Here is a 24,184-nt window from a genome sequence, read left to right as displayed (position 1 = left end):
AATGTCAGTATTTTTTGTGACTTAAAATTTAAAGCATTAAGGATGCATTTCTAGTTTAAGATGAGGCTTCTTAGCCTCTGGAGTTATGAAAAATATTCAACCCCATACGATACAGTGTGGTGAAATTTTATCAGTGCTACTGTTTGCTCAAGGTCTCTTTCTGCAGGAGTGCAGAAACCACATTTAAAAATAGATGTTGGCTTCCCTATCCATCCCCACAGGCTTGCTGTGTGGCCCAATGACCACATCAAGAACACAAAAGCTGCTCATAACCTAATAACCATCCTACTGAGCTGTCTGATAGATTTGAATGTCAATGTTTTTTATCTCTGCCAAAAATACAGCATGTATCAAATACATGTAATGATGAAGTCTCCAAAAGCTCTTCAAAGACCTAAGGATCACATTATCTCCAATCCCATAAGTAATTATAGCAATCCTGACAGAGAACTTTTATTACCTACAGTGTTGGTGCCTTAAGATGTAAAATTTAGGTACAGAGCAGCCTGAAGTTTTTCTGTGCCAGACTGTGAATTCAAAAATGTGTTCCTTTCCAGCTCCTAGACAGCTCAGGAGATGCTAAACACAGAGACAGAGCTTCAGGAGAGATACAACTGCACACTCGATAACCAAAGACAAAATAAAACCATTTTTTGATTGGAACTTGAAAAAAAAAAAACCAAACCATCACTTAAATAGTACCTAGCAACAGAGAGAATTTGTCCAGGCACAAGAAGACTGAAACCCAGTGTGTTTCTCTGTCTGAAGGAGAGTAAACCAACACCTCTGAGCATATTTACTGTCTGGCAGTGCACAGAGTTGGAAGAGCTACTGCCATTCCTCTCAGTGAAAGGATGACATCTTGCTGAAAAGAACTGAAAATGTGTGAAAAAATCTGGGAATCTGCTCCCCAAACTCTCTCTCTAGTTTGTGTTTGAGGATGAAGCATATCAAACCTCCCCTGTCCTGCTGCTGTGGCAACCTTATACAGAACAGCCACAACTGCACACACTCAGCTCACTCCAAAGCTATTACACCCATTAGGACTGGCCAAGGATCCCTGCAGAGCACCAAGAGCTTCAGATTCATGATTGGGCTTGAGGAGAGTTTAGGTGTTGAGCTGATCAGACAGAAGTAATTACAGCCAGAAAAATGTGTAAATGTAGCCATTTTGAAAACTCTCACTTCACAAAGAGCTGGTAATGAACTTTGACTGACTCAAGAGCTCATTGACAATTGATTGGAGGATTTCAGGAACCAAAGCTTCACTTCAGAAGCTCCCATTTTGGCAAATTGCATTAGATCCTAAACTAAATCCATGCAGAGGAACCAAGAGGGAGAATTGCTGATTCCCTGATGGCCACATAACTCTGCCAAACATTAAAGCCATCCATGATGATGAATACTTAACTCCCAGCCTATCCTCACAACACTTCTATTTCTTTTAATGAGATCTGCTCAGAAAGCTCTTGCAGTAATTCCTGAATTCACCCTCATCCTGCTGCAGGAAAGATGAGCCCTCTGTGACAGTGGCTGTGCATCTCTTTAGGTAGCTGTTTTCTGGTTTTTAGTGACATTCTCCAGGGAATTTCAAGTCATATTCGAAACATGAGACCAGAGCAAGGCTTAGATTAGAGATCAAGCAACTCTTCTTTATCTAACTCTTCTTTAATCTAACTCTTTTTTAGATTAAAGAAAGTCTTGGAAGGTTTATTTGATCAACAATAGGTTTATTGATCTACAATATTTGATCACCAAAGCCCATTGGAATAAATGAAGGAAGGGCTTTCCAAAAAATGGGAAGTTCTTTGGCCTCACCTCTATTTTTGTTCCAGTCCTTGCACATACTTTAACTAAAAAACAACACATGAGGTTGCAAATTAAAAGGAAAAGAGAATCAGTCTTACAGGACCCTCTGCTATCATTTCACCTCAAATCTTTTCAAAATAGAGACTGCTTAGCTCATCAGAAATGTAACTCTGTCCTTGGACATGAACATCCATCTAATGTTACAGCTGATAGTTCTATCAGCTAAACAGAAAGATATTTTCTTCCTATTATTCAACCCATTTTTGCCTAAATTAAAATATTAACATGAAAGGTATATATTTTTCTCTGAAAATACCCCAGAGGCTTCATGAATTCAGATAAAACTGAGTATGACAATCAGTAAAGTGTTTAAAAGCAACTGTACTCTTCACCACAATCATCACAAAATTTGAATCACCTGAAAAAGGAAGAGAAACTTTGCTTTTAACCTCTCTTCCCACACTTCATTTAGCTGCATTCTGAAAATTAATTCTGTTCCCTGATCTGAATTTCCCTTGCCCATCCAACATTTCAAATCTACATAACTTAATCTACACACTAATGGACTCCTAATTTTCTGGGGTAGTCAACCACATAAGACACCAACACAGATCATTAAAAGAAGTGGAAAATCTAAACAAAGACATAACAATTAATTCTGTGCAAGCAATAGCTCCACCGCAAACCTGTGAAAACATATTTATAGCATTGTTTTTCCCAGCAGGGTGTAATTTCAATAGCTAATCCTTCCACCAGTTTATTTTATGTCAGTCACATCTTCAATGTTTTAAAGAAACAGTCTCTAAATCCGCCCAAATTTCTAAACTTTTTTTGGTTGTCTCTCTGTTAACTGGAATTTAGGCAAATTATTCAGCCAGTCATTTGGCTTTGCTTCATTTCTGCTTAGTACCTCTAAAGTTAGTTCCAGTGCTGTTTTATTTGTCCTCAGAGAAAGAATTTCATTGCACTACACCATGCTGGTAAGGGCTTGGGATAAGGAAACTTCATCTATGTACAGCATCAAAATTCACAGGAAAAAGTGAAGTATTGCATTAAAACTTTCCAGTCCACTCTTTGTTAAACCAACACACCAAAGAACAAAGTGTGACTTCAACAAACTGCAATTATTGGCTTCTCTGTTAATGGGAAGCTGTAATTTATCAGTAGGCAATGAACCCAGAATTACCTGTCTGTCTCTTCCCAGCCACCCTCACCCAATTGCACAAACAGAGAAAGAACAGCAAAGGAGACTTGTCTGTGAGATCACCTGGACATGAATGGCTTCAGTAAGGCTTTTTAAAGGGTGAGCATGAAGGAACCTCTACTATGGGAATAAAATTGCTGTCTTATCTATGGTTCAATGGAAAGCTTAAAGCCACTGTTAAATCAGACAGCAGAGAATGAACCAGAGAAGCATCAGCAACTACAAAATGTAATTTGACTTGGAATGGAAAAGGCGTACTTGATTAATTGTAATACTCTAAAATATGCAGTACAAAAACGTCAGGAGTTTTCCATTTACCAGCTAAAATCCCAGGATTCATCACTTCCCCTTTGTTTCGTTTTGGCTTTTTTTTTAAATTTTAATAATAATAATATATTTTTTTCTTTTTTTGGTACGCAAATGTCTTGATTAATCATCTCTGGCTGCTCTCTAACATTCACATTGGCTGAAAAATACTGCATTATCTACCCCTGGTAATCAAGGTTCTTTCTTTTTGATAAGCAATTCTAGATAACTCATGAAATGTTATTCCTGGCAAATGAATGAACTGTTTTCTTTTTTATTGCATTTCTTTGAGGCTGTCATGGTCTAGAAAGCACCATTAAGGCATGCAGATAATTTAGCACCAAGGAATCTGAATTGTTTTGTTTTCATTTCACCAAGCTCAATGTATAGCCCAGATATTTACACAGGTAAATAACATTCTTCATTAAGCACAGCATCAATTTCATCAATACAGCACTTCCAATACATGCAGATTGCTCCACTGAATTTTAAATTTGCAAGATGAAGTGTGTTTCCTCAAAAAAATTTTCTAATAATGGTTTGGGTTTTTTTTTTCCTAAGGGCATATTTTCTTCAATCATTCAAATAAAAATAAGTGTCGTACCTTCCATATACTTTGTTTAGCATTCCTATTTGTTATCTACATATTAATCAATTTCTCCCATAATTACCTATATTGTCAAAACACATGGAATCAAAACCCAGAACAAATAAGCCTAGTAGTCAAGCAAGAGTTTTATTCAGAAACTACTTTTTTGTTGCAAAATGGATGTGTAGATTGGCAAGGTATAATAGTGAAACTGATGCCACTGTTGATTGCCTTCAAGTGTGATTGTGTGCATTTCAGCAGGTGCCTCCTAGACTCTGCAGTTTCCCCCAAAAATAATAAAATTGACTTTAAAAAGCACATAATCGAGTTACAAACTAATGCCCAGGTCTTATGTCTATATTAGGTCAAGGATTTGGTCTTAATAGTGTATTCTTTCAGGGTTTTACAACAAATATGATTTCCAAACAGCACTGGGGAAAAGGAAGAATGTGCTGAAATGTAAAACCAAAGTGTCTTTGTTCCCTTCAGAGTCCTTTCACTCATCTCCTTTGTTAAGGTCCTTTCAGTGGCTGTTAATTAATTGCTGTGATTGAGGTCAAGTTTGAAGATGATACGGGGTTAATTTTAGACTCTCTGGAGTGCAGACTGAGAAACTCATTACTGTTGCTGATGCTGGAATGTCAAGTTAGGCAGACCTACAATATCTCAGGCTCTCGAGGATATTGACCTTTCTGTAAAGAGCTGCCTTGGCCTGGGTCATGGAGGTCTGTGCTTACAGTACTTCTTAAATTTCTTTGCTTCTCTTGCCAGATTATAAATTACAAGTGACAGCTCAGTGTTTCTAATTAGTCTGGTGTCTTCCAGGGGGGCTGGTGAATATAACGCAGCAACACATGTAACTAACTACCACTTCAAGTGCTTTTAGCAGAAAGCCAATTAAAAAAGAAAATGAAAAGAAAAATTGCTCTGTGCTTAACTCCCTGCTCAGCACCACAAAATTATATGGTGAGTCTGATTGTTGGGCAGCAAGGTCTCACTGATTGTGAGTTTAGACTTGGTTAGTTTATCAGGAGGGATGTTCATACTTAATTTATAATCTGTATTTGCATTATGAACCTTTCAAAGTAAATCAGAAATATTTACAAGCTCCACCACTTACAAAGTGACAAGCAGTAAGAGTGACCACTTCTGACAATTTTTGTACCCGAGTCAGAAAACAAAGAGCAACAGTGACTAAATAGCTCAGTGACTAAAGCTTGATTCCCTTGAAGATCATAGTCCATTCCCTGTTTTTATTAAAGGAATCAGTGGTCTGTGTTTCCTCTAGTGGAAATAGATTTAACTGGCTACATCCCATTTCTAAAATTTATAATTCAACTCATTTTTCTATCAGGTCTGTCAGGCACTTTATTTGGGTTAAAAGGGCTTCAGAAACACCGGGCCCTTGTCTCTTTTTTCTGAAAACTTATGTGGCCATACGTGGAGAGGTATAAAGCTCATAAAAAGCCAGTTCTAAAAGAAAATAAATTGTGACAATGCAGGCTGCAGTTTATACTCTGTTCATGACAGACACTTCAATACAGTGCATTTGCAGGTCAAGTCCTCTGTGGATTAGGTAAAAAAGGTATCTCTTTGTCTATGAATTTTCAGTGAGCAATTAAGCCACTAGTCCCTAAAACTGCCAGTGATACTGTCTCATTAACCTGAATTTTGTCAGAACTCAAGGTTATGAAGGCAGCCCCAGTGTATTTTTATGGAAAGTCATCTGAAACAGCCAAACTTTAATCCCATGAAATTCCTGTAGGCAGGCTCAGCAAAATACCAAAAAACATGTGCTCAACACCAAATGTTTTATCCTCACCTAAAAGATTTTTGACACTACCAGCATAACAGAAGTTAAAAACATCCTAGAACACTTTGTTTAATGCAAGTCAAATTTCCTCAACAAATGTAGCCTCCAGCCACAAACAATAATAGCAAAAAATTCAGATTATCCCTTCTGAGATAATGAGTTTCTCTAGCACTGGGCTATGTGCAGAGAATGATTCCTAATCTGGTCAGAGTGCAAAGATTCAAGAGTAATGATAACCTTGATTTCAGAAAGACTGGATGGTAGAATTTAAACATCAAATATCCCAAACTCCTCTAGATTTGTTTGTTTCTTTGCTCATTCAAAAGGAATCCAATTCACAAACTCCACATTTCTACAATTTTTATTGAGGCTATGAGGAATGAATGGAGGTGACCCTAACACTGGGTTTCACCATCACCAAGAATTTTGTTTCACTACATGAATAAATGGGATCCCAGAAACCTGTGACATTTTCTGCAGAAAGAGAAATTCTTGAAACAGCCCTTCTTAGTATTTAGGATGTGTTTCTAAAGGGATAAATTTGCTTGTTGTGCAGAACAAAAGAAGCTTTTTTTTTTTAAAAAAAAAAAGAGCCTTAAACTGGCTTCAAACACGTCTTTGTATTTAAATCAATATACTTTTACTTTATATTTCTGTTTCAATGAGGACTCACATTAGAAGGGATTTGAAGTGAGTCAGCAAGAGCCAGTGGAGCTCAGAATACAGGTTTAGATGTATTTGCAATATACTGATGGAAAAATATAATTTATCATTACTGATAATAAAAGAAGTAAACTGAAATTTAACTTGATTCTGGCAGTCCTATTCACACCAACAACCTATCATCCACAGGATAATGAGGCTCCTCTTTTTAAGAACTGATGCTTGGGTAATCATATACAGAGAAATTATTTATGATTAATATAGTTGTGGTTATCCACACAAAGTTCCATCATTTCCTTTGCTGATACAGTAGCTATGTACACTGCAGTTTAGACAGCAAGAGGTATTTGCCAGTGGAAAATCAAAACATGGAAAGAAGATCCAATATTTATAAACAAAAATGATTTAAAGTCCCCGTGCTCCAACACATGCTATTCACTTCCCCAGCAAGTGCATCTGAAGCAAGCTGTCAATCTGAGATGCAATAAAACTAGGCAAAGATATTCTCTAACTTCATCTCAACGAAATTTACAGACAAACTGCCACATCAAGGCATCATCACTCCTCAACCTGTCCATTTATTAATGCCACACAGGGGACAGGGCCTTCACTGTTGCAGGCGTGACAAAGAGCTTAATAGCTTTGCTCCTATTGTGCAGCAAGCAGACAATATTTCTTTCAGAGATAATCCACCAGGACACTGCTCCCCTTCTCCCAGAGCTGCTTTTCTTCTCTGCCCACTCCAGACCCACTCTACTGGCTGGTTTTGCATTGGTAATGTGGTTTAAGAGCAGCTGGGTGAGGTTTGAAGTCAATTCTTTGCTGCCTTTACTAAGCACATGCTGTTTCAGCTCTTCAGGCAGTTTAGGAGTGTGCTGAGAGCATCAAACCCACTCTGGCTCCACAGTCCCACTTGGGGGAGGCCTGATCCAGGGAACCAAACTAAACTTGCTCTAAAGTAAGCTCTGAATTGAACATGGAGTAGTTTTAGGGGCCTTGGCACAAACCACTTTACCCTACAGCGTTTAACTAATTGCTAACACAGGCATTATGGCATTGAATTCCTACCAGAAACTGTTTAAAATAGTCAAAGTTCACTTTTTCTTGATAGTCTCACCCATATTTCAAGGATACATATTTTATTACACAAAACCAGCAGAAGTTTCAGTTTTACTGCCCTGCAACATTAAGATGTGCAGACAAGGTGTGATACATGTTTAGGACCACGTTGCACAACCTCTATCCCCAAAAGCCATCCTTACCCATGTGGGTAACAAGAAGGTCACACACAGGATTTGCCTGAATGAGGATCACTTGCAGGAGTTAAATGACTTGAGTTTACCACAGTTAGCATCCAGGAATATTACCTTTATATTTAATTACTTTTTAAAATGTTAATTAGCTCCAGCATGCAAAGCCACCAGAGAACTACAAAATTCTCATGCAAGCAGTTTTGCAGTCTGAAGAACCAATTTGGATCCCATTGGTTTCCCTTTCCAAAGTAATTATTCTGCAGCTTTATTGCAAATTGCTACTTTGCAACAACAAGGCTGAGAATTTGCACTTGTTTTCAAGTGCAGTGGTGGAAACAGAACTGGAGAGAGACTGTTCACAGCTGCTCAGTCCTCATTCTGCTCACCACTCTGAGGGGCAGCTGGAATAATGGAGACTGCATGTTGGAAAGCACTGCCAACCTGCTTCCTTATTCTTTACAACCAGGCACAGCAAGGAAGGGTTAACCTGTTCCCTCTTTGCTGATTCCTACTCTTCCCAACAATAAAATGTTGCATTTCATGGATATATTTGTATATTGAATGTAAGCATATACATAAAACTGCCTCTTCAGGGTTCAGATGTAAGATACCACCTGAAAAAACCCCAGGAACATGAAATAAAGTATGGTTTTGACCTTTCTTGTTCATTTTTAGCTTCAGTATTGTAATCTCCCATGGAAACACAAGCCACTGTGTTATTTTACACTGGAAAAATCAGGAAGCTGACTGCAGATTGATTAATTTTTCTTGCAACAGGAGTTCCTTCCCAGGCAGTATCTTTATCTGTGATACCTTCCCAGGTGCTGATGGTTGCTGGGAGTGAACTGATGCTGCTACCAAAATGTTTCCTTTAGCCCTCAAGCTGCTCTCTGACACTGGGGTCATTGAAAAAAGCTGCAAACCAGCGACACTATCCTGCCATGGATCCCCTAAGATGGACATCTCAGTCTGAGAATTACTGCCCTAAAGAAATTTGAAATGTGGAATGGGAAGCTCTGAATCTTACCAGGCACAACAACAAAAAAAAAAGACTCTTAAAACAATCCTATAACCTGCTTCTGTTGCACTTCATATGTAAATGATTTTTTTTTTTTTTTTTGTGAACTATTTTGTAAATTACCTTAAATAAAAGTGGCAATGCATTTACACAGGGATTTTTTACGAGAAGACATAATTAATCCAAAGAAATCACCTCAAAGAGGAAAGTCTTTATCTGAGCCATGAAAGCCAATAAAACTATTTTCATCTATCCATATAGACTTGGTAGAAACTCCAAAGGACTCCAACATAATTAATGTCCAGCTGGGAATGTGAGGCACTGAGAATTGCAGCAAAACCAGCAGAGGTTTAAAGATACGAAGAGCAAGAATATCTGCGGGCTGCAGGACAATAAAGACAATTCTGCCAAATGTACTTGATATATTCTTGTGCTTGCTAAAGGTTGTCTGTAATAATTTGCCTTCAGCAGAGGGCAATCACTCTCTTACCATTCTATTATCACAGATATCAGTGTAAGATAATAGTTGCCCAACTCTGGTATTAGTTTGCTGTCGGTTGAGAAGTAAAAGCTACACCAAAAAAAGAGAGAAAAAGAATTAACCTCAGTTGTACTAGAAAGTACAGGTAATTTTGAGGATTATTTTCTTTCAGGACAGCGCAGTCTCTCATTCTGATCTTTAGATCCTGCAGGAAAAGGAATTGTGCTGATTTCAGAGTGCTGCAGGATGGCCATCATTTGGCCATTTTTTTATACTAAACTACTAATAAAGCTTTCCAAAAGGAAAGGGCTTATAATTAGAACTGTGATAAGAGAAAATAATCTTCCTGAACTGGGATATTTGGGGAGATGCAGGGAATGTGATCATTAATCAGCAATATTTCTAACAAATGTGTATATTGAGTCATTTCACTAAGTCGCTTTTATAAGGTTGTAAGTCCAGAAAAAGCCTCTTCGTTGCTAATGCAAACCAGAGGAGAGAAAAAGAGGTTTTTAATTCTGCTGTGCTGCACATTTCCCCTTGGATTTGTTAAGTTTTGGTTCCCTTCTCTCCATTCCATTCCTTTGAAGGTACAAAGGGCTCACTGATGGATGGCAAAAACGATTAGAGGCATGCAAAGACTTGCCCCTTAAGAAATGAGCAGGCTAAGATTGAGATGTTCATAGATGAGACGAATAAGAGGACACACTAAAACTTTACACAGTAATGAATTGTAAAGTTGTAAAAGAGACAAATGGAGTGGAGGTGCTCCTATTTGTCATGTCTCATACTAGAGAAAGAACGGTTTATTCAGTGGCACTGAAACGCAACAAGCAGATGAAGGATTTTTATTTTCCTCCCTTAAATAACAGGCAGCAGTCAGGAGATTAAATTTTATTCCATTAAATTCTTTGAAATGTCAGATTTGAAGCTGAAAATTAAAAACATGGACTTTCTGAAGTAATAGCTCAGAAAACTTAAATACGCTTCAGAGGAATTGAAAACTTGTCTTATAATTCCATTTTCACTTAGCAAGAAAAAAAACAGAAACATTTTAAGACTCAGCTTGTTTCTGAACAAAATTTTAAATGCTTCACTCAGAAGCAGCTGAAGCATTTTCCTGAAAGAACTTCTCATTTGGATTTGTCTGCCAAACAAAATTTAAATTGTTAAAGCTTCATATATAAAACTTGGTGCAACTGAGGTCTGGGTGAAATAGTTGTCAACCATTTTTACTCTGAGCTAGGAAAAATTATTTCCACCAAATATTTTTACAATCAAAAGAAGAAATAGAAATGGGAGATAGTTTTTTTGGATTAGTTAAAAAACAGCATCTCTAGGTCAGAAAACAAGGCTTCTTAAATCTTTTGTAGCTGTGTCTGGTAATCAGACTAATCAGAACACTGAACTAAAACTGCTGGCTGTTATTTTAGTTTATGCACTCCTGAATTCACAGCTCCTACATGTTGTGCTAATGTTATTTGCTTCCCCAGAGAATTAGAATTCATTTTCTAGGATGAAAAAAGGTGCAAGACACAGTGCAAGCTGCTACCTGGTGAGAAGAAAGGTAAAATACGTAAAGGGTTATTAAAATTCAAGCTATATAACTCATTCACTAAACCTATTTTTCCATGCTTATATAGAGTTTACTATTAAAATAAGAAAGTAACCCTTAAGATGGAAAATGCAAAATAAGCTATGGCAGCATGCAGATTCACAGGTTTTGACTGCATGAAAATTTCTGCTATGAAAAATTCAGAACAAAACCAAAATAAATAAAATATACACATTCACATCCATTTCTCTTTTTTATTGGAAAAATGAAACCTACTTAAAACTGTCCAAGCAAAGTGCTTTGTTTTTTCAGCCTGAATAATTTACCAACCTTTCACTGAAAATTATTTTAAGTAGTCGATATAAAATAGAATTGTTTTATTTTGTGTAACGGGAAAACTATTCCTTGCTTGGCAAAAAATAAATAATTTTTTATCAACAGTTGCAGCTGACAGCCAAGCACAGAAACAAGCACTATGTACCCAAGACTACAATTTTTTTGGTGCTCTCTAGCCCCTGTTTAATGGTGTCATTAACAGCATGTTATGGCTTTAACTAAGTGTGGCTCCACTTTGTTTTGACTGCCCTGTCATTATTAATTCATTTGGAATCTGCTGTAGTAGTGCTGATCATAATGAATTCATTTTATATTAATGTTCATGTCATACTCATTATCATGGGGTTTTCCACTATAATTTTGCCTGAATGAGAATGAAACCAATTGCAAAAACAGTTTGTTTGTTGTGATAATGGATTAGGAAGGAGTAACCTGTCTCCAGTTTTTGCATCACCAAGGGGCATGGGATGTGTGTCCCTTTGCAGATTCCTTCAAATGTTCATTTTCCTAATCACATTTGAGCTGCCACAGCAATCTACAGAATTGGGACTTGCTAATGATTGCTGGTAAAGAGAGTATTGTCTTGCCTAGAAGCTTTTTTTGTGCTTCCTAATTTTGCATCAGTGACATCATCTATAAAAAATATTCTGAAACCTTTCTGAGATCTTGGCATGCATTAGGGAGCTGTAACAATTTAAATTTTATTGAGCAGAAAAATCCAAATAAGTTCTTTCATTAAAATACTTCAGCTTCTTCTGAGTGAAACGTTTAAAATTTTCACAAACAATTTCAGTCTTAAAATGTTCCTTTTGTTTTTTCTAGCTAAATGAAAATGGAAACACAAGACAAGTTTTCAATTCCACTGAAGAATATTTAATTTTTCTGAGCTGTTACTTCAGAAGGTTCTCTTCACACCTTGCAAACCATGCTGCCATCTCTAAGCTCTGGGCACTGTCCCTCCTGACACCTGATGTGTTCATCTCCATCACACAGAAACACGGAGAGGTTTTGGTTGGCAGGGATAAATGAAAATCTCCAGCCCAGCAGCCTGCTGAAAGCACGGCAAACTCCAAAGCCTGACCACATCACTGAGCATCTTGCACAGTCACAGCCTGGACCTCCCCAGACACAGAGAACCCATATGCTCCCAACACTCCTGCTCATTCAGTATCAAAATTCAGCACAAAATAATCACAGAAAGGCCCTTCTCTCTTTGGGCTCTGACTTTTCTTTTCACTTTTCTTTCTCAAAAAGATAACATGAGCAGAAACATTTCCTCCAGTCCACTGCCTGTGGAGTTCCACACCAACATTAAAAACCTCTTTATCTACTTATGGGCAAGCTTGACGCAGTCTAGATTTCCCATGTCCAAAAACTGGGCTTCTTTCAGGTGGCCAGTGCCTCCCTCAGCTACTTCCTGGAAAAGATTTCTCTGAATCAACTCAGCCTTTTATGGACATCTTTGAGATTCCAGTATCAGGGGCTTCCCTGGAAAACTCCCCTAAGGAGTCCACAGGAACTGTGCTTGGGAACACACGAGATCATCTGGGCAACTGAAAACTTCCTAACAGCTCAGTCCTTGTGAAGATTATGAATCTTAGTTAGGTTCGTGAAAATGACAGTTTTAAACAGCAGAGACAAATAAACAGTTAGAATTTTAAAAGGAAAGAAAAAGACATAGACTACAATTTTCAGCCTTGCTCCATTTAAACAAGTCGATTTTAGCAATAGCTGTCCTCTGCATCAAATTGTTTTTCTGCCAGCTATTTTTGCCATGATTTGAAATTATTTGCATAGCTGCTTTTTTTGGTTTTGTTTTTTTTTTTTTTCCCTGCTCTCCCACAGAGCTTCCATTAGGATTTGACTTCTACACAGAGCTGTTCCAATACATAAGCACTGCAAGGGTGAATTTACAGATAAACAGATGCCATTAACATTGGAAATTTTCCTTCAAGATAAAAGGCTCCCACATTGTAATGCAAATTTTCATCATTAGGCTGTAGAGAATTAAAGCACATTTTAAAGTCCCTGTCCAAATTCACAGGAGAAGCTGTAGAACTTTCCTACCACAAGTAATGTGAAAATCATAGCAGCAGTGGCCCAGTGTTGATAAAAACTGGGTCCTGCTGTCCTGAGCACATGCAAGTGGAGGAGCACACACACTCCTTGAATTCAAGAGTTTTGGAGATCAATCAAATCCCTTTACAAAATCATAAATCATTAGAAATCAGAGGTAAACTGTAGCAGAAAAAAGGCAGCGGTATTTGCAATTGAAATGTAAAATTAAACTTGAATTTGCTTTTTCCTTAGTTTGAGCACATTTCTACAGAGTAATTTCATTTAGGGTGAAAACCACATCTGCCTCTTGCTGTACACTCATGTTCTTACATAAGGCTGATAGTTATTTAACCTCTGGCTACCAAACCTATTTACTATCAATATAATCATGGGTATTTCCATTTTATTTCTCGAGGAGATGAACAAGTCAGCACCTACTCCCAGCCACATTGCAATGATGCATTTCACACACAGCCCAAGGTTCCCCTGCCAAGCTCTCAGCCTCCTTAGTTCTGCAGCACAGTAATTTTTAATCCCAATGTAAAGCAGCCTGCCCTGCACACAAGCAATTCCTCAAACTCAAGGGCCTGACCTCTCCTGAGTCAGAGCAAGCATCTCTGACTGCAAGTTTCTTAACTGGTTCAGAAGAACCTTAATATTCAGAAAGCACAAAGGAGGGTGGTGTAAAAGAGACAATTCCAGCTCATGGAAGGTTTGGGTGATTTGTTTTCTGGGTTTTTATGGAGAAACCTGGGCCCAGGCTTGGGCTGGGGGCTGCCCTCACCCAGGAAGGATTCTCATGCAGCTCAAGGAAAGGAGAAAGAATATAAATAAAAGTGTAATTCAAATTACCTTACCTTCCATCAGACAAGCTGCAGCCACCCTGGTTTTGGGCTATTTCTTGACCTCTGGCGTTAGAATCCCTCAGCTGAGACTCTCCACACTGCTCTGTTTGCCAGCTCAAGTCAAGAGCAGCCCTGCAGGGAGATGCAGTGATGACTAATAACCCAGCTGTTTGTCATTCTCTGATCATTCTCTGGTAATTTATTTCACCTGCCCTGCACACCCCAAGGGCAGCTCACCTGCAAGGCTGATGAGCCCCAGCTTTTTTTGGGCTGGCAACAGGTTTCAGAAGAAAACAAGAGTTATGAGATTGTAAACCGAAGGACAGGCTTTGGCACTCACAAGCAATTCTTAGTGCTTCAAAATAATAAGCAATGGAAATGGAATTATTTGCCATCCCAAAATAAGGTTTACTTCAATTAAAAAAACAAAAACAAAACCAAACAAAACCCCAAGAAACTGAGTGTTTCAGCACAAAATCTGGGTATTTCAGAACACCAGGAAAGCGTTCCAATTTCAGGTGGCCCACACTGCATGCTTCTTTAGACCCCAAAAGTGCACAGATAACTACAGAAAGTTTCACAACACAGTTTGATGCAACTTCTCAAATATTAGGCACAATTAAGTTGTTAGAGCACTTTATCAAAGTTAATCAGTACCTGGATGCTTTTCTATTGCCTTTTTTTTTTTTTTCTCCAAAACCATGAGGGGATCTGTTTGTAAAGCATAACTTGAAGTTTTGCCACAAGTAACTAAGTCCAATAGAAAGGATGATTGCTCAATTCAGAGAGTGAATTTATTTGACTTACATTATGCAGAAGGTCAGACCAAATCTTCAAAGAGGTTTCTTTTTCTCTACAAAATCAATAATTCTATTGGCCTCCAAGGCAGACAATAAATGTGTCTGAGAAAGGCAAACACCTCTTTAACTTTTGAATTATTTATTTTAAAAATATTCTATCTTCATGTGGATGCCTTTGTGAAGCTTTTAATGTGCCATTTTTGCAGAAGTATATTAGAAAGGGGAAAAGAAACAAGAAACAGGGAAAACTGCAACTCTGAAATCCCTAGGATATTAATAATAACAATAATAATAATGATGATGATGATAATATAAAAGCAACCCCGTAAAAGTGCTTGCATATTTCTTTTCAAGGAGGTAAGAAATGGTTAGTCCCCTAGCCAACTGTCAAATTTTAATTTAACCCTCAGAGCTGATATCATAAAATGCTGCAGTAGCAGTGCTGAAGTTTGTGTTGAATTAATACCTTCTAATTATTAATAGAAGCACAGGTCAAATATATACTGGATTAAGTAACAAAATCAACAGAGGGCTACTCCTATTGCATGTTTAAGGTAGATTTGTTTATATAGGATACCCAATATCCTTTTTTTCCATAACAGAAGGGATTACAGAATTTCCTTCAGCGCTGCAGAAGTTACAATTCAATTGAAACCCAGCTTGTTAAGGCAGGCACAGAGCCATAATTGCACCCTACCCTGGTGCTTATTGTGCTGCAGCTGATGTCTGCTGGATAAATGCATGTCATACAACCTGCAGCACACCCAATTAACATTCAAAAGACAGAGCAAGAATGTTTAGTCATCAAATACATTCAGAAACAGTCCAGTGCACCAGCTGTTTACTTTTAATGTTAAAATTCCTTTCTTGCCTTCTCTTGTTCTCCTCTCTTATCACTGTGTGTACCAAACCTGCGAGGAAAATGCAGCAAAGTCTGATTAATTCTAAAATATTTAAAATTTTACTTTTGTCAGCTACATTGTATTTCCCAAGTCTTCCATGGCAAAGAAGGAGCAGAGCCCCAGAGGAGCCCTTTCTGGTGAGATGAGCACACTGCGTGTCTCATACTCAACCGTCCTTTCAGCAGTGCTAAGTGACACAACTGTGATCCTTTTTTTCCTGTCACTTCTGAAGTGAAAGTCCTAAAGAAAGCTTGTCATGGATAACACTCAGAAACTCCAGCAGAATCCCAGGCTGATCCCAGCCTGACCTCACTCTGGTATCAAGATCTAAACTTCTAAATTTCTGGCCCTTTACAAATGCCCCAGGGCATTCTCAAGAGAGAATTCAGTGGAATTGGTTTAAAATGTCAGGATTCTCATTTATTTGTTACTGAGTTCAAGACTCATTAAGAATGTCAATTCAAGCTCAGCAGAAATACCATTTACATTTACAGAATTACTGTGGATTTGTTGTTTGTGTGTGTTTGTTTTGAAAACACACACAGTAATATATATGCAATGTATAATTACATGCAATGTATCAGAAGTTGAACCAATCTTCAGTCCCTTTTGTCTTTTACTTCCCTCAGCAATCCTATTTTTCTATCTTTGGTCAACCTTCCCTTAATTCCATGTCTCCCATGGTGATTTATGATGACTGCTAATGAGACCAAGAAAATAAATGCTGGGGAGTTTGATTACAGATGGTATCTGAGCTGTGCCTCAGAATGCTCTGTTGTTTACAGGATCCTTCTCTAGTGCTCTTCAGCTTCTGCTGTTATGAGTGTAAGTTCAAATTAATGCTCTGTACTTGACTGCTCTTTTTTTCCTCATATGGACCAAAGGGAAAAAAAGAGGAAAAACAAAACAAGGGTTTCATCCCACTAAAACCTACAGATGTGAAGTTCTTGGGAGCACCAAACCCATCATCAACAAGCTGCTGGCTTGTATTACTCCTTTTTGGATTTTAAATAACCTGATGAATCTTCTGGTTTACAGAGGCTGATTTTTTGGATCTACAGATTGTAAGAAACTCTCAGATTTTTCACATGTCAGATCTGGCAAATTTTAAAGGCTAATTTATCAATCTCACTGTGTTACTGTATGGCATGGATGTTAATGGCAAACAAACTCACAGGCTGAGTGGCTCAGTTTACAGAGAGGTTGGTTTGTGCAGGCAATTCTGTAAGAGTCTTCTAAATCCAGGCTCAATTATTTGTTCTATCACACATTCTCATGTTCTTTCCAAGGGTGTTGTAAAGATAGATTCATTAACAACTTTGGACATCCCATATTATCACACTGAAGTCATACTTGATGATAGTATCTTGTGGTTCAAAATGTCAGCCTGTATTTTTAAATTAAAACAAACAAACAGACAAAACCAAAATAAAGCAAACAACCAAACAAAACCCACAACCAAACAAAACCCCCAAAACTAAACAAACAACAACGAGTTATTTGAACTGTGGAAAAAATGCCCCCAAACCATGAGAAATTATACAAGTAATGTCTAGATGGGGCTGCAGGCAGCCTCTGCAGCCAGCCTAAGAAAGATGGGTGAAATCAATTACCATTAAAAATATTATATATTATATATTCTTTCAGGACTTTTTTGATTGCCATGCATCACAGCTAGGCTACAGAAAGAGCATGGACCCCTGACAGGGCTTTTTATTATTTATTTTATTTTACAAAGGCTTTTATAAATTTTATGTGGTGTCTTAGACAGATGACACTGTGGTGACTGAAGTCACAGTGTAACTTCAAATTTTCTTTCCAATTAAGGGAATGGTGACTTTATTTTTAGGACTAGAAGACTGAGCATTTGGATGTGGTTGTGTGTCTGAGAGATCTAAATAAACAGAATGTACCAACCTAAAGAGATGTGCAATGAGTTCCTGTTTCAGTTCAGCCCTGGGAGTTCATCTGAATCCCCTGTCTCAATGCTAAGCCTCAGGAACTGGGATGAACGGGTCTGGTAGTGCAATATATCTCCTAACAATCTTCAGTAAGTAGCTTCTTTTAGGATTTAAAGTTCATGCAGTCTGTCTTCTGGGTGGACTCTGAGTGAGAATTATATCTTGTTTCCTATTTCAGTCTCTCACTTCCTATAATGGAAAGTTTGTGCTAAAGCTGCTATCCAGTGACTAAGGAATTAAAGTCACACACAAAATGAAACATTCTGTAATTTGTTCCCTTGACAAAAAAAATTGTCACTATCTTCCATTTCAGACCACAAATGATTGCTTCATTCATTCACATTGTGCTCCAGTTTGATTTTCCTGGGGCTTAAGAACACAGTTAACAGGAAAGTAAATTGAAAGGGAGTATCTTTTCTATGTTGCTGACTGAGATGTCCTAATATGATGATGTGAATCCAGCTAAAAATAATAAGATTAGGCTCAAGTGACTGACTAGGTCAAATAGTACACTTTATTTTCTATTTCTGCTATAATAGGAATGGGCTGAGAAAACCTGAAATTAAAAAAATAAAAAGCACACCATGTTAATCACCAAAGCCTTATAGTAATCCCCAGGGCTGATTAGCTTTCAGTCACTTTCCGTATCATTTGACTCCTTCTAATGAGATTAAACCAGGCTTTGTTACTTCTCATCATCATTCCAAAGGTCATATTGACTGTTCACCTCTCTAACACTGTAATTCAACAGTGACTTTAAAGGAGTTGTGGACCCAGCTTTAGATAAATCTCACCAGCTACATCTGAGCCACATGCAAGCAGTGAATTATTGCAAACTACACCAGTGGTCATTTACTGTCACTTGTTAGGAGCAACTCTAACCTCTTAGCCCTGTGAAATCACTACTTGACTAACTCATGGCTGAACATTCCTTCTAATGAATGAGAACTTTTATTTTAAGTATGCAAAACCCAAAGATTGCTGTTTCCTCTCTCCTAATCTCATCATACCAAAATCAGCATTGCTTATTTCTGACCAAACCAAACAGAGCATCTTGGATGTCAGCGACTAGAACTGAAAATCATCCAGGGTCTGTGGCTCTTGGTCCCTGTGATGAAGGGAATTCTGCTGAACTCGAGCTTTCACAGCTCAGTGAGTGGCATTTCTACAAATGTCCCTTTAAATCATCATGGTATGGTCTCTTCAACGATTTTTTTTCCTTTAAGTTGATATAGGAGAGTACAGAAATCATCTGCAACTCACTTTTTGTGGTTAATTCCCCCTATTTCTTAATAGCAATAACTGCTATCACCCAATCCTACCCAACCAGTCTTTAAAAGTGAGTTGTGACTCCCAAATTAAAGGGATAATTTTAGTAAATAATGCTTCCAAATGAGGCTGTACCACAACCTGAATGACGTCAAACCCTGAAGGGAGAAATGGCATCTTGTCAAGGTTCTTAACATGCCAAATATTGGAATATTCACAAGCTGTGTGGGAAAATAAGGCGCACATCACCAACTGGGACCTGTTTAAATTAATTTCTATTTAAATTAATTTTCTATTTAAATTAATAAAAACCTTATAATAAAATGATTATTATATATATTTATAATAAAAATTATTTAAATTAATAGAAAAACTGATTATTTTTTCAACTAGCCACTGGCTCCACAGCCATGAGGAAATGCCCCATCTACTGCTTCAGTGGAACTGCTCACGTGCTCTTTATATCCCATAAAGCCCACAGACTGTAAGTGATTTTCAGCTGGGCAAAGTCTCTCAGTGCCAACACCTTTACAGGCTGAACTGCAGCTCTGCTCTATGATACCAAACTGACATTAAAAATCACTCACAGAAACTCTTGAAAGGTAAGAGAGAGAATCCCAAGCATGCACATTTCAAATAATTTCCATTAGCAGTCACCTAAGCAAAACATGACTACAGCTGTGCTACTATTGAAATTTTTACCAAGAAATATGCACTACTCCTTTTTAATCTCTGTATTGTATCCACAATTGCCCTTTTCCATGGTACTATAAATTGCCTTTACAAAAAAAACCAAAACAAAACAAATTCAGTCTTCTTTCAGGGCTTTTATAACAAACAAATCAAAGCCTTTACCCACATGTTTGCCTAGAACAACTGAGCAGTAATTGAACATGCTCAACAACAACAAAAAAAAAGAAATCACAACCCAACATCTCCAAACCTGATATCCCTCCACAGGACATCAGACTCATTAATCCCTGAAACATAATTAAAGCTTTCAGGGCAGATGATTAACAGCTGTATCAAACAAACAGTTGAACCCCTTTATATCAGCTAAGAAGAATTTCATGTCTTCTCTTAATCTTGCCAAGCTATTGCTAGATAAGCACAGGGTATTAGATTCACCTGTTACTATTTCTGTAATTCATGATGTTATCACAATTGTTTTCTCCTAGGAAAGCACCTGCATGAGGCAGTTTTATACCCCATTTCTTCAGGCTTTTTATTGTTTTATTTTTTGTCTTGAGCATCTGCTTAGGATATTCATTCACTCTCACAAAATAGGTAACTTCTCTATTATTGCTTGGTGTTTCAACACCATTCTTAAGAACAGAGAAGGCAGTTTATAGTCTCATTATATCTGATATTAATATCCTCACTGTATGTCACACTGGGCACCAGAGAGAAAGGAGAACATTTAGTTTATCACAAATCCATCCTTTAGAAAAATAGCTTTGACGTAATGATATCCAAGCTGAAAAAGGAAAAGTGGCATTGAATATATGCAACATTACTACCACCACCACCACCACCTACTCTGCTGTGCTGGGCACCACCTTGCTCACATGTCTGGACAACTGTAATAAATACAACCTCATTTCTTCACTGAAGTATCTCAGTTACTGCCTGTCTGAAAAATAAAGTGTCATGGTTCTCTTGGGTGCCCTGCACTATTTTTCAAAATGCATTGGAATTTTTAAACTTGTGTGAATTTCATAAATATTTTGGGTCCATGTTGAGATGGGTTGTATTTAATAACTCATTTAAAAAGAAATGTTAACAAATGCAAAGCCACCTCAGCTTTTCCTTCTCTCCTGTCCCTGTGAGAGGGGATCTGGAGCTGCACACCCTGACCTCCTGCACGCCATCCAGATGGAGAATTTCATCATCCCTCAGGCACAGTGCATCAAACAATCAAAAACTGCTCAACTTGAGAACATCCAGAGCTGCCTGTGGCTACCCACAGAGCATGAGGGTTTGGCCAAATGCATCCTCTGCTGCCTCATCTCACGGAGCTCCTCCAGCTTCCTGGATTTAGGCAGAAATGACCCCAAAGCAGGAAGGATGAAGAGTTCCCAGCTCTGGTGACCACGAGTAGCTCCAATATCCTTTTGTCTGCTGGAGGTGGGTAAGGTGACATCACACTTAGCAGGACACACAGCCACAGCTTCACCTCAGGATTTCATTAGAAGAATAAATTGTAACAGAAGGCTGTGGAGGCACTGACATCCACAGCAGAATAAATACATGTATTTTCACATATACAGAACATCACCCCTGTGGCTAATCTTGGATGAGAATTGAATCAAGGATTTTCTATTTTGAGCCACCAGCAGAAAACTGGTGGCCAACCTGGAGTTAACATTCTTTTGCTTCTCTTTTATAAGACATAAAAATGGCCTTTCTTATTTCATATTCTAATACCATTCTGCAGTAGTTTTACCCCCAGTCCCAGTGGGGATGTATTCAGCAATTATACCATGTATTTTAAAGTGCATCCATTTGTGTGCCTAAGAGTATCACTGCACTATTGTTAACCACAGCTGTGTAAAAATCTAAGGCCTTTTATGTTAGTCAAAAGCATTTACTTTATGGCACGTTGGGAATTATAGCAGGCAGCTTTTTATTACTCTTTTTTTTCACTATTTCTGTGAGTGAAACCTCTTAAGTCTGTAGGGTTTATATCCTGTAAAGTACAGCATGATAGCACAGCAAACCATCAATTATTTAAAAATACACAATATAAATAAAAACACACAAGGATTTAAATTAATGATTTAACATTATTACACAGGTAAGTGGAAGACAGGAACTGGAAATGCAGGGTTATTCCTGCAGTGTTTACTTTTGTGGAAACCACACAGTGTTGTTTGTACTCTACAGGAAAATATAACATGCAACCACAATAAATTGCTACTGCAATATTAGAGCTTTCCAAAGGAGGTCAAGCACAAATGCCTTCTACCCAAAACAGATGGTTTTAATTATTAATCCTTATTCTGTGATAAATATTTTTAAAACTATAGAGCTCGTGAAAAGGGTTATCTTACTGGTTTGGGTTCTGGGTTTGTTTGTTTGCTTAATATCAGAAAAACACAGCTTTGAAATAGCCACAAATGCTAACCATTGTTACTGCTTCTGACAGAACATTGGGGGGTTTTGTCTTTGAGACAAAGGTTTATAAAATTATGATATTTTAGCTGCATTTTCCTTCTTGTTCCAGGGCTGGCTTCCCACCCAGGGACTCCTACCCAGGCACTCCTACCAGGGGAAGACTTGTCACGCAACCACTTAAAAAAAAAGCTTTTAGTTTCTCCTGAGACTGCATCCATTCCCTGGAACCCTGAATGCAAAATAAAGGTGTGATCACTGTCCTGCCAAGCAGCCAAGGGTGTGTTCAGCTGCCTCTCAGGATGCTGGTAGATAAATGGTCATTATCTCTGGCTGAAGGATTTTGTGAGGCACGCTTCTGCAACACTGGACTCTGCTAAAAGCTCACCAAGGGCACCTGCAAAGCAGCACATCCACTACTATCCCATTGGGATGGGAAAGGAAACAACCCATATCTGCTGTCAGCTAAATTGCAGAATGCATCTCATTTTCTGGCATCACCTGGAGGGGTGGAAGTTTTGGAGCATAGCCTTGGATGCAGAGCTTTGCTTGCCTGGGAGATGTCACACCGATGGGACACAGTTTAATACACCTGTGTGTCCTGAGACATCGCAGTTCCATGCTTTTTGTAAAATGAAAACGCTAATAATAACTTATCCTACCCACTCTGATTGCTGTAGCACAGTTCCAGAGACAGAAAAATTATTATCCTCACGCCTTTATCTCCTCTGCTTCCAAAATGGAGAGAAAAAATACTTTTTTTCTGCAAGGCTGAGGGCTGTGCCCATACCTGCTGCACCTCCTTTCCTCAGGATGCAGTAGAAATGATGGCCACAGCCTTGTTCTAAGCATATGCTCTGTTATTAGGGGAATACGAATGCCTAAGCATTATTTTAACTTGCAAATGAGAGAATATAAAATTCTGCAAAATGAATCAGTGAGGATGGAGAGGACAGAGAAGTCACTGTGAAACTCAGTGTTACACACAAAAGTACAGACAGCTGAAGAATGCCACAACTGGGAATCATTACAGTTGTTTTACTACCAGTAGTGATAATTTTTCATGGTAAAGACATCACAAAGCTGTGTGCTCTCCCTGCTAAGGGCTTTTAAATGCAGAATCTTTACAGGGAGCAGAACAAATGCTACAGGAAGAGGAAACAGCTACAAACAGCCTTGCTTTTAGCGAGACTCAGTTGAAAACAGAATCTTTCTTACTCAATAAAATTTGGGACCCATTAGTAACATTCTGCCAATGCTGATGAAAATACTGTCTGATCATTTCTTTGGGAAATGTGCATTAATCCAGGAGACACCAGCACATCTCTGAGTGAAAGCCTGACAGTGGCAGGGAGAAAACAGCTCCTAAAAACCACAACTCCAGGTGACAGAGTTATCTCAAAGCCTAAATCTTGTCAGCAGCAAAGGAGACGCTGCAATTACTGCAAAGCAAACAAAGACAACTTTGAAGCCATGGAAGTTAACATGGCTATAAAAGTCAATATATTTACAAAGGGGAGAAGCGGAAAGAGATATAAAGGAAAGCCAGAGGGAGCATCAAACAAATTACACTTCAATTTTTATCCTGATGGTGATCAGTTACAGTAACACTGGGGTTATTTAGAGCTCTAAATACTGCTGTCACTTCCAATTGCCCTGACACATCCAGATTATACTCAATAAAATATTTTCCATGTCTGAATAGTTCAGTTTAAGCTTGCTGTAAGGTTAGAACAAGCTGCTCCTTGGCTCCATATGCTTTATTTCACTGTGGATTTTTACTGTAGCTCTGCATAACATTTTCCCCAAAACACTGGTGCTACATATTCCAGAAAGGGACAGAATTAACATGAGAAATCTTTTGTTATGGCTGTGTTGGGGAAGAAAAAAAAAGGAGTTGCTGAAAGTCTTGTTCATCCAACCCAGCATGACCAAAAGAATTCAACATAAGCTTCCAGAAATTAGGAAAAAGAAATAATGTTGGATGTGAGCCAACTACCCTTATTTTGCAAGTATACTGATATCTGCAAAGCTGTGCACATACTTTCATTTAATCCTCATTTTTAATTTCACTTTAGAAGTAAAGTATTAGAAGGTGTTTATTTTGAAAAGGCTAAAATACCATATCATAACTTTCTATTCATTTCTCAAGGAGCTTTTAACTTTGGAACTTAGCAGCTCGGTTGGTGTGGCAGTTTGATGAGAAAA

At 38.1% G+C, this 24,184-nt stretch overlaps 1 long non-coding RNA gene across 1 annotated transcript in view; it reads right to left on the bottom strand.

Annotated features, from left to right (window-relative positions):
• LOC146445581 (uncharacterized) overlaps nt 1-14,071 on the bottom strand; it is a 154,167-nt gene extending 140,096 nt beyond the window's left edge. Inside the window, exon 1 of the long non-coding RNA XR_014852654.1 lies at nt 13,943-14,071. This is a non-coding gene — a long non-coding RNA (uncharacterized LOC146445581). The remainder of the gene's footprint in view (nt 1-13,942) is intronic.
• Nucleotides 14,072-24,184: the final 10,113 nt, after the last annotated feature.

The sequence above is a fragment of the Lichenostomus cassidix genome, chromosome 1, assembly GCF_008360975.1.
Source record: "Lichenostomus cassidix isolate B80296 chromosome 1, HeHo_3.0, whole genome shotgun sequence".
NCBI lineage: Eukaryota > Metazoa > Chordata > Aves > Passeriformes > Meliphagidae > Lichenostomus > Lichenostomus cassidix.
Note: the sequence above shows the minus strand (reverse complement) of the source record. Positions and strands in the feature narration are given on the sequence as shown.